This window comes from Coregonus clupeaformis, chromosome 7 (genome assembly GCF_020615455.1).
Source record: "Coregonus clupeaformis isolate EN_2021a chromosome 7, ASM2061545v1, whole genome shotgun sequence".
NCBI classification, from domain to species: Eukaryota; Metazoa; Chordata; class Actinopteri; order Salmoniformes; family Salmonidae; genus Coregonus; species Coregonus clupeaformis.
The window spans coordinates 38,082,702-38,095,266 of record NC_059198.1 but is presented as its reverse complement, the minus strand read 5'-3'; the positions used below and the strand labels follow the sequence as shown (position 1 = coordinate 38,095,266).

At 37.9% G+C, this 12,565-nt stretch overlaps 1 protein-coding gene across 1 annotated transcript in view; it reads right to left on the bottom strand.

The window, feature by feature from the left end:
• LOC121569333 (catenin delta-2-like) overlaps nucleotides 1-12,565 on the bottom strand; it is a 461,200-nt gene that overhangs the window by 47,856 nt on the left and 400,779 nt on the right. The window lies entirely within an intron of this gene.

Below are 12,565 nucleotides of genomic sequence, written 5' to 3'. Positions count from 1 at the left end.
ATAGCATGTATGTCAATAACTGTTCTATGGGTGTGTGAGTGCGTGTGTGTGGGAGTGTAGGTGTGTATGTGTGTGTGTGTGTGTGTGTGTGTGTGTGTGTGTATATGAATGGGAGGGTGAGGGAAGAGTGAGGCATGGTGAACATGAATATGTGTAGGAGGGTGAGAGAGAATGGGTGTGTAGATGCTTAGGGTATATGTTGGGCGGGAATGAGAATGGATGAGTAAGTCAATGGATGTAAGAAAGTAAGTGTGTGTGTCTGAGAGGTAGGGAGGGGGAGGTGGGGAGGGATGGGTTTGGCTTGGGAGAGAGAGAAGGAAGGATTTAGCTATACTACAATGTAAATGTATTTCTTTTTGTGACTTGCAAAATGAATAAGAGTTCTGGACAAATTAGGAGTGGATGTCGAGTCATTATTATTCCTTGTTATTATAACTAAGATCCAATGGTGGTTATTGGTGAGAGTGGAGAGGGGCTCTCCCCAGGGGATTGGGACGAGGTGACTAAGAGGGCATCAGACCCTTCTCTGGGGTGTGTGTGGTGCCTCCACTCATCTCACATCAGTCTCTCGGTGGACCCACTCTCCCCAAGTAGACCCCCACCAGCCATTATATTTTAATTTAATTAACAAGGTAATATAAACTGACCACAATACTTAAGTGGCGGTCTTTCTCCAATGTATGTCCAATGACATAATCCACAGAAGTTTGGTACATTAGGAGTTGGAGCTCAAAAGCCCTAAAAAGGCATAGCGCCTCAAAGAACAAAGACATACATTACTTTATGTTTTTTTGTGTGTTCTTTTTATTTATTTATTTATTTTTTGTGTGTGTTTTTTGTGCTCACACATTCTATATATGTAATGTATACAATAGCTATGTATTCATACTATGACTCTCCCATTTCATGGAATGCCCACTGCATTTTATCAGGTTCTTCAATGACAGACGGAACAGATAAGGTTAACTTTGATTTTATACAAGTAAAGACCAACAAAATTACATGGACAGGCTTCATGATGGGGGAAAAAAAAGCATATGTTTCTTGAACACTTAAAGAGATTATCAGCAGATGTGATTTTCTTGCAAGAGTTGAGAAATGTAATATTTAAAGAGGAGCTGGGTTGGAGAAGCCTATGCTGCTATCACTATGTTTTAATTTAATTACAAGGTAATACAAAACTTACCACAATACTTAAGTGGCAGTCTTTCTCCAATGTATGTCCAATGACATAATCCACAGAAGTTTGGTACATTAGGAGAGGAGTTGGAGCTCAAAAGCCCTAAAAAGGCATAGCGCCTCAAAGAACAAAGACATACATTACTTTATGTTTTTTTGTGTGTTTTCTGTTAAATGTCTGCTCAGCTCACATGCTCTTTATATGTCATGTATACAATAACTATGTATTTATACTATGATCCTCCCACCGCCCTCATATGTAATGTCTGCTAAAATGTTTTTTTCAGGTTATTCAATGACAGACGGAACAGATAAGGTTAACTTTGATTTTATACAAGTAAAGACCAACAAAATCCAACTTATTACATGGAATGTGAATGGTTCTCGAACACTTAAAGAGATTGTCAGCAGAGTTACATTTATTTATTTTTTGAAATGTAATATTATAAGAAGAGCTGGGCTGGAGAGGCCAATGCTGCCACCTACTGTAGTAACAGCAGAGGTGTAGGCATCCTGATAAATAAGAATACACCATATTCCCTTATATCCCAGCATACGGACCAAGAAGGCCGTTTTCTAATGTTGAATTGTACCTTACATGGTGAAAATACACATTGATTTCATTGTATATCCCACCAGGGGTAAATCTGGTGTTTTTAGATAGAATTCAAGCTACAGTCAAATCCAGACAGGGACTATTATGTTAGCAGGAGACCTAAATCATACCCTTGACAGACGTAGCAAAAAAAAAGGCTAATTCAAGGAACCTCCAAAGAGGCTGAAAATGTTCATCCCTACAAATAATTTACAGGACACCTGGAGATTACTATTCCCAACTACAAAAGACTACTCCTTTTTTTCTCAAAGTAAGAAAAGCTATTCAAGTATTGACTACATTTCTATTTCCAAAAATGCTCTAAACAATTTACGGGGTTAAAAAATCCATGACATAGTGGTGTCGGATAATTTTCTGGTATCATGCTTAATCCCACCAACAGAAAATACACTTAGCGATAAAATATGGAGAACGAACAGAGCGCATCTTCAACCTTAAATGTTTTGTCATTTAGCAGACACTCTTATCCAGAGCGACTTACAGGAGCAATTCGGGCCTTGCTCAAGGGCACATTGACAGATTGTTCACCTAGTCAGCTCGGCGATTCAAACCAGCGACCTTTAGGTTACTGGCCCAACACTCTTAACCGCTAGGCTACTTGCCGCCCTTACAAATGTAGACATAAAGGACAGAGAAAAGATGTCCCCCGATATCATTTGGGATGTTTTTAAGGCAGTGGTCATCAACCGGTCATTCCTAGCTGACACCAAACATTTCTGTGAAAAAAACAATGATAAAGCCATGCGTTGCAAAATTTTTTATTTGTTTCGAGCTGTTGACCGGTAGGTGCACTTGATTCAGCAGCCCTAGCCCTGTGAAGGCAAAGTGTTCCCATTTTGAACCATTTCATGTGTCTGAAGGTAGAACCGCCTACCGGGCAGGTCCAGAGAGCAAATCAAGTGCACCTATAGGCCTACCGCTGGTCATTCAGATAGCTCAGATCACCGTGTCTGCACAATTTCCTCAAGCCATAGACTGTAAAAAGAAGCCTCGAACGCACAGCAAAGTTGATAATGTGAAATTTAAAAATGTTTAAAATGATGGCTAGAGAGAGACTCAACGAATACAGCAAAGAGCTGCTGTTTTTATGAGTAAGTTAATGTTTAAGTTGTTATTCAGCACTGTCAACACTTTAAGCCATAAAATGTGCGTTCTCCCTACTTCCACTCACGGTACAACCAGCACTGCAGCTGCAATGAAGGAGTATAGCAAAGTGTTCCGATAAGCTTGTGTTGTTATTATTTGCGGCTTGTGTCTTTTTTAATATTAAGGAATATTTCACTTTCTCTGGTCACAGGATTAGCAACATCAATTGGTGCATAGGCAGAAATAATGCAGTGCCACTTGAGTTTCGTCATCAGCTGGAAGACTGCGTCCCCTTTTCTCAGCGGAGGGAGGGAGAGCGGAGGGACGGTGAGTCGGGTGAGAGGCAGCCTCACCTCTGCTCCCTCCCTCCCCTCAGACTGACCAATCAGATGCAGGCCATAAGTCCGGTAAAATGTTAAAAAGCAAACTATTATGCTCATTCAGCTGTAGTAATACAACAAATGATCTATTTCCAGTGTGATCACATACCTAAAATTGTGAAATATAATTTTGAAATGGTCTGAGAAGAACAACATTGGCAGGGCAATTCAGGCATAGCAATATACAGTGATAATGTATTAGGCCAATAGCCTACTGCATAAACCTCATTGCTACGGTACTGTTTTTAATTGGTTAATGTTGCATAGGCTTATTTTTTTAAAGTCATGTTTAAACAAATCTGAGTGGTAGATCTCTGCTTTTTGACTCAGAAAGTGATATTGACTCAGAAAAGGTTGCTGACCACTGTTTTAATGCGTACATTAGGAGAATGATAATCTCATCCTCTGCAAAAGTTGAATCTGAGTTATAATTTTAAATAAAATAAAGGTAAAGAAAATATAATTACTGAACTTAAGCAGGAATATGATCTTTTACTTTTGACAACTACAGGTTAAACTCAAATAAAGCACACTATTTAATGGCAAATAAACCTGGTAAACATCTCGCAGCTCTCACAAAACGAATACACACCAAACCAGTTATAATATTAAAAGTTAAAAATACATATAATTAGAAACAACAACGCGATTAATGACAATTTTAAAAGCTTCTATGAAAATCGATATAAATCAGAATTAAACAACAGTTGGACTGAATCCAAACTGGATGGAATATGGGGAAAAATGCACAAAATTCTTTTTTAATCTTCAACATAGGAATGCTACCAAAAATAACTTAATGAAACTGGTTACAATTGACGGAGTCACCCATAATTCACCTAATGATATTTTGAAGGAAGAAACAAAGTATTTTAAGCATATGTTTTCTTTTCAGTCGCCTCCATCTCCTCTAACTGAAGCTAATTGTAGAGATTTTTTTTCTATTGATAATGTCAAATTAACAGCCACACAGAAAGACTCATGTGAAGGTGAAATTACAGAGGAGGAACTTCTGGATGCAATTAAAGACTTTAAGTCCGGGAAAACTCCAGGGTTGGATGGCATACCAATCGAGGTATACCAAACCTTTTTTGATATACTAAGAGGACCGTTATTAGCATGTTTTAACCACTCCTATGTAAATGGTAGATTATCTGACACTCAAGAAGAAGGTCTGATCTCATTATTACTGAAACAGGATACAAGTGGAAAATATAAAGATCCAGTCCATTTACAAAATTGGAGGCCACTTACACTTCAGTGTTGTGATGCAAAAATCCTAGCAAAATGTATAGCGCATAGAATTAAAAAGGTATTGTCGGATATTATTCATTCTAATCAGACAGGTTTTTTACATGGAAGATACATTGGAGATAATATAAGGCAAGTATTGGAAACAATAGAACACTATGAAAAATATGGGAAACCAGGCCTGCTATTCATAGCAGACTTCGAAAAAGGCATTTGATAAAGTTCGACTGGAATTTATATATAAATGCCTGGAGCATTTCAATTTTGGAGAATCTCTTATAAAATGGGTCAAAATCATGTATAGTAACCCTAGGTGTAAAATAGTAAATAATGGCTATTTCTCAGAAAGTTTTAAACTGTCAAGAGGAGTGAAACAAGGTTGTCCACTATCGGCATATCTATTTATTGTGGCCATCGAGATGTTAGCTATTAAAATCAGATCCAATAATAATATCAGAGGATTAGAAATACAGGGCTTAAAAACAAAGGTGTCATTGTACGCAGATGATTCATGTTTTCTTTTAGATCCACAACTAGAATCCCTCCACAGCCTCATAGAGGATCTAGATACATTTTCTAACCTCTCTGGATTAAAACCAAATTATGACAAATGTACTATATTACGTATTGGATCACTAAAAAATACAATTTTTACATTACCATGTAGTTTACCAATAAAATGGTCTGATGGTGATGTAGATATACTCGGAATACATATCCCAAAGGAAATAAATGATCTCACTTCAATAAATTTTAATAGAAAGTTAGCAAAAATAGATAAGATCTTACTACCATGGAAAGGAAAATACCTGTCAATTTGTGGAAAAATCACCCTGATTAACTCTTTAGTATTATCCCAGTTTACCTATTTGCTTATGGTCTTGCCTACGCCTAGCAAACAGTTTTTTAAATTATATGAGAAAAAAATATTCAATTTTATTTGGAACGGCAAGCCAGACAAAATTAAAAGAGCATATTTATATAATGAATATGAATTCGGAGGACAGAAATTATTAAATATTAAAGCATTAGACCTATCACTAAAATCTTCAGTCATCCAAAAGTTATACTTAAATCTGAACTGGTTCTCAAGCAAATTAGTAAGATTGTCTCACCCACTGTTCAAGAAAGGCCTTTTTCCCTTTATTCAGATTACAACCTCTCACTTTCAGTTATTTGAAAAGGAAATAATCTCCCAAATGTCACTATTTCTAAAACAAGCCATAGAAAGTTGGTTGCAATTTCAATTTAATCCTCCAGAAACGACAGAACAAATAATGCAACAAATATTGTGGTAAAATTCAAATATACTAATTGACAAAAAACCTTTATTTTTTGACAGAATGTTTAAAAAAGGTATAATCTTCGTAAATGATATCATCGGTAGGACTGGTGGAGTTATGTCGCACATGCAGCTAACAAAAACATATGGAAATGTCTGCTCTACCCAGAATTACAACCAAATAATTGCAGCCTTACCGCAAAAGTGGAAGAGGAAAGTTGAAGGGGGAGAAAGTAAGGAACTTGTCTGTCGGCCTTGCATTAAAGAACATAATTGGTTAAGGAAAACTGTGATAAATAAAAAAGTATATCAGTTTCACTTAAGGACCAAAGGATTGACAGCCGTCCCATATAGATCGCAAAATAGTTGGGAAGAGATCTTTGACGTACCGATCCCATGGCATAGTGTTTATGAACTGACACGCAAAACGACACCGGATTCAAAAATTAGAATCTTTCAATTTAAATTATTATATAAAATTCTTGCTACCAATAGAATGTTATTTATATGGGGATACAATCTTCCCAGCTCTGCAGATTTTGCTGTGAAGAGATAGAATCATTAGATCATTTGTTTTGGTTCTGTCCATTTGTAGCTTGTTTTTGGACACAGGTCCAGGAATGGCTAAAGGATTGCAATATTTACCTGGAACTAACCTTGCAGATAGCATTACTGGGTGATCTGAAAAGTCATAGTCAATCAATCAATAATATAATAATACTTTTAGCAAAAATGTTTATTTTTAATTCACAATCTGTAGAAGCAATGAGAATAGAAAGGTTCAGAACTTTTGTAAAACATCACAGTACGGTTGAAATATATATGGCAAATAGAAATCCTATATGGATGGTGTTAAGAGATAGATGGGAGGTATTGAATAGAGTTGAAGGATGGGACTAATAACAAATAACAACAAATAATAACAAAGATAGCTAATAATGTAAGCATACTGTGTCCATAATAAGTATATAGGTTGTATGTTGGGAGCTTTTGGGAAAGAGCACAGTTAGAAAGATATGGCATTTAGAAGCAAACCGGATGGACATCATGAAAATGATCGGAGAGGTTGAGAGTAGAAGAAGTTCAGGAGCAAAAAAATAAATAAATATATATATATATATATATATATAGATATAGAATTACTGTAAAATTAACTCTGTCCATAAGGTGTAGATAGTAAGTATAGACCGGAAGTAGAGGCCTGGGCGTTGTTGTTCACTAATTTACTCCAAGTAGGGAAAGGATGGTGGGGTTGAAAAGTAATAAAGGGGAATATATATATAAAAAATAAAAATAAACATGGGGGATTGGAAGTGATGCAGACAATTACATTGATAGAAGATACAATCTATCTGCAATATTAAGCTGATCCATCCCCCAGAATAAAAAAAAAAAAAAAAAAAAAAACAGTTGGACTGATCCTATTGGCTTTTTAGTCTCAACAACCCTGAAGCAATTATCAGCAGACAAAAAAGACTAAAAACAAAGATCACCCAAAATTAAATATTAGACACTGTTAAAACCTTTGCGCAGAGAAAAGCAACAGGAATGGACGGCTTTCCCATAGAATTCTATTCAACATTTTGGGACAAAGTAGCACCCCTATTTACACAAATGACAAGACACATGTCACTCAATTCAGTTCTTCCTAGTTCCATGTATCAAACAGTTATTTCAGTTATTTTAAAATCTGGAAAATCTGGAGAGTCCCCTGCTGATTACAGACCCATACATTTAATAAATTGTGACAATAAAATAACAACAAAGCTCATAAGGAATAGAATGGCAAACGTCTTTACCAGACTTGATACATATCAATCAAACAGGGTTTATTAAAAATAGATGTGTTTCAGTTTAATATAATACGCTAAAAAACAAGATATAGATTTATCGATAATGGTTGTTGGTGCCGAAAAGGCTTTCGACCGTCTTGAATAGCCTTTTCTATTCAAAACTTTGGAAGCTTTCAACTTTCCAGCTGAAATCATACATTTACTAAAAATATTATATAAATGTCCTAAAGCAAAAATATACACAAATAATATATTATCTGATAAAATTGCTTTAGAAAGGGGCACAAGACAGGGATGTCCACTCTTCACCCTCCTGTTTGCACTGGCAATTGGACCGCTTTCAGAACGAACAGGACCCAAATGTAACAGGTATCAGTATTGCTAAACATGAATATAAACTAAACTTATTTGCAGATGATCTCTTGATATTCCTGACCAATATTGAAAACTCAATGCCCCCCTTGTGTCACGATCGTTGAGAGACGGGTCAGACCAAGGTGCAGTGTGAAAAGCGTACATGTTTATTAACTAAATAAACATACAACAAAACAAGAAACACCGTAACGTGAAGTCCTCCGGCTATACACATACAAGCCTAAACGGAACAAGATCCCACAACTAAGGTAGGCAACCAGGCTACCTAAGTATGATCCCCAATCAGAGACAACGAGCGACAGCTGCCTCTGATTGGGAATCACACCCGGCCAAACATAGAAATACAAAACTAGATCTACCACATAGAAATAGACTAACATAGATCTCAAATAGAATTCACACCCTGACTCAACAAACAAGAGTTCCATAGGTCAGGGCGTGACACCTTGCTAAAAAAAAAATCAGAATACTCAGGATATAAAATTAACATGGAAAAAAGAATAATAATGGCAATAGGAAAAAGGAAAATGAATAAATAATGATCTACAGCAATCTTTTAAGTGGACCACAACCAATATCAAATACTTAGGACGCATAATAAGTGAGAACAAACAACAAATATACTGAATAAAGACAACTTTATCCCATTACGCAACAATATGAAAGCAGATCTAATGAAATGGAACAATCTTCCCATAAATGTTACAGGTAGAATACATCTCTTCAGAATGGCATGGCTCCTAATAATAATAATAATATGCCATTTAGCAGACGCTTTTATCCAAAGCGACTTACAGTCATGCGTGCATACATTTTTTTGTATGGGGTGGTCCCGGGGATCGAACCCACTACCTTGGCGGTACAAGCGCCGTGCTCTACCAGCTGAGCTACAGAGGACCTAAAGTCCTAAAGTTTGTATATTTATTCTCGGTAATACCAATGTCACGCCTACTCCCGTTCCCCATCTCCGGCTCTCAACGTCACCGGTCTACTAACCACCGGTCCTGGCAACCATCATTATGCATACCTGGCAACCCACATTACGCACACCTGGCAACCATCATTACGCACTCCTGGCAACCATCATTACGCACACCTGGCAACCATCATTACGCACACCTGGCAACCATCATTACGCACACCTGGCAACCATCATTACGCACACCTGGCAACCATCATTACGCACACCTGGCAACCATCATTACGCACACATGGCAACCATCATTACGCACACCTGGCAACCATCATTACGCACACCTGGCAACCATCATTACGCATACCTGGCAACCATCATTACGCACACCTGGCAACCATCATTACGCACACCTGGCAACCATCATTACGCACACCTTGCAACCATCATTACGCACACCTGGCAACCATCACTACGTACACCTGGCAACCATCATTACGCACACCTGGCAACCATCACTACGTACACCTGGCAACCATCATTACGCACACCTGGCAACCATCATTACGCACACCTGGCAACCATCATTACGCACACCTGGCAACCATCATTACGCACACCTGGCAACCATCATTACGCACACCTGGCAACCATCATTACGCACACCTGGCAACCATCATTACGCACACCTTGCAACCATCATTACGCACACCTGGCAACCATCACTACGTACACCTGGCAACCATCATTACGCACACCTGGCAACCATCACTACGTACACCTGGCAACCATCATTACGTACACCTGCTCCCAATCGTTATGCACACCTGGACATCATTACCTTGATTACGTCCCCTTTATTTAGCCATCAGCAGCCTCAGTCTTCAGGCAGTATTGGTTTTGTTTATCAGCTTATTCTCATTATTAAAATCACCTTCTGCACCTGCTTCCTGACTCCTAGCGTATACGTTACAACCAATTACACCACCGAAGACATTCATTACAAAAGTATACTCAGTCATAACATACTTTATATGGGGAAATAAAACTCATATAATAAAAAGGAAAGTTTGACATCTTCCTAAATCAGGGGTGGTTGTAACCTTCCAGACTTGGAATTGTATCAACTTGTGACATATAGTTAAATGTACTAAATAAGAGCAATGGGTGGCGAGTTGAATATATGTATTGACGATGCACATGCTCATACCCAGAATCTTTTTACGTGTCTATTTTCTAAAGATACAGCTAAGATCATTAACAACTTCATAGTTAAGAACACTATAATAATATGGAAGAAAATTAAATGTATTCTACAAGAACCAATATCACTCCCTAAAAACACAACCCTATGGAAGAGTCCTTGGAAAGCTTTTCAGAATTCACCGATAAATTGGTCCCCATGGAAACTAAAGGCATAGAAACCGTAAATGACCTGGTAATAGGAAATACATTTATTTCCATGACAGAATTTAAAAGCAATTTTGGACTGAACAGATATTTTCAAATACATTCAACTTAAAAGTTTCATATAAAGACATTTTGATTTGAAATCGTTTGGACATCAGAGTTATCTTGAGGGAACTATATTTGAGTCAGAAAATGATATTCATATAATAGGTAAGATAAACAAAACCTTGCAGAGGTTGTCCAACCGACAATCTCTTAGAAAAAAATATAAACCACTGGAACCAAGACTTAAAAATAACTGATATTGGCACAAGATGGAGGGAATGTCGGATCATAACTAACGAAATTACAGGTAACAAAAATGTATGCTTAATCCAGTACAAACTAACGTATAGAATTTATTACACGAGACAAAATTCACAAATTCTACAGCACAATGGCAGAGAGTAATACTAACAATGACTCAATAATACACGGCTTCTGGAAATGCTATGAAGTCCGAAAGTTATGGGCGGCATTCGAAAGTTGCCTGTCAGAAGTATCACAATGTAAATATACTTTTAATCCGTCTGTCTGCATATTTCAAGACATGGCATATGGGGGTGCATTGAGATATTCGATGGGTTGGACACTTTTCTCGTCAATCATCTTGAAAAAAATTTATACTTAAAAACTGGACATCAACCAATCTTCCATTGTTAACACAATGGAAAGGTCAAATGCTTTATTATCGAAATGTTGAAAGTGTGTGGGGCGATGGAGAGAAACAAAATGGTGCCGTTTGAGGACGTGGCGGAGTGTGATACGGTCGCTGGAGATGGGGGCGTGAGCAGGTGGGTCTGGGCAGGGGTGATGTTGTGGATGTTTGTGTGCATGTATGTTGTCATTTGTATGTGTATGTTTTGTACAAAAAAATTAAATAAAATAGACCTCAACTTGGGTCAATTTCCTCACACTGTGAACACTGGATGTATATTGTTATACTGAATACATGAGCCATGAATAGAAGTGTGATCCCTGACGTAATCATTGCTTGTAAAGGTCAAAGCATGGCTGCACTACACATATAACTAGAACGTATTCTTATTCTATGCCAAACATGTCCTGTTGGAGATGGACGTACAGTTGAAGTCGGAAGTTTAAATACACTTAGGTTGGAGTCATTAAAACTCGATTTTCAACCACTCCACAAATTTCTTGTTAACAAACTATAGTTTAGGCAAGTCGGTTAGGACATCTACTTGGTGCATGACACAAGTCATTTTTCCAACAATTGTTTACGGACAGATTATTTCACTTATAATTCACTGTATCACAATTCCAATGGGTCAGAAGTTTACATACGCTAAGTTGACTGTCGCTTTAAACAGCTTGGAACATTTCAGAAAATGATGTCATGGCTTTAGAAGTTTCTGATAGGCTAATTGACATAATTTGAGTCAATTAGAGGTGTATCTGTGGATGTATTTCAAGGCCTACCTTCAAACTCAGCCAAGACCTCAGAAAAGAAATTGTAGACCTCCACAAGTCTGGTTCATCCTTGGGAGCAATTTCCAAACGCCTGAAGGTACCACGTTCATCTGTACAAACAATAGTACGCAAGTATAAACACCATTGGACCACGCAGCCGTCATACCGCTCAGGAAGGAGACACGTTCTGTCTCCTAGAGTTGAACGTACTTTGGTGCGAAAAGTGCAAATCAATCCCAGAACAACAGCAAAGGACCTTGTGAAGATGCTGGAGGAAATAGGTACAAAAGTATCTATATCCACAGTAAAACGAGTCCTATATCGACATAACCTGAATGGCCGCTCAGCAAGGAAGAAGCCACTGCTCCAAAACCGCCATTAAAAAGCCAGACTACGGTTTGCAACTGCACATGGGGACAAAGATCTTACTTTTTGGAGAAATGTCCTCTGGTCTGATGAAACAAAAACTGTTTGGCCATAATGACCATCGTTATGTTTGGAGGAAAAAGGGGGCGACTTGCAAGCCGAAGAACACCATCCCAACCGTGAAGCACGGGGGTGGCAGCATCATGCTGTGGGGGTGCTTTGCTGCAGGAGGGACTGGTGAACTTCACAAAATAGATGGCATCATGAGGAAGGAAAATATTGTGGATAATTTGAAGCAACATCTCAAGACATCAGTCAGGAAGTTAAAGCTTGGTCGCAACTGGGTCTTGCAAATGGACAATGACCCCAAGCATACTTCCAAAGTTGTGGCAAACTGGCTTAAGGACAACAAAGTCAAGGTATTGGAGTGGCCATCACAAAGCC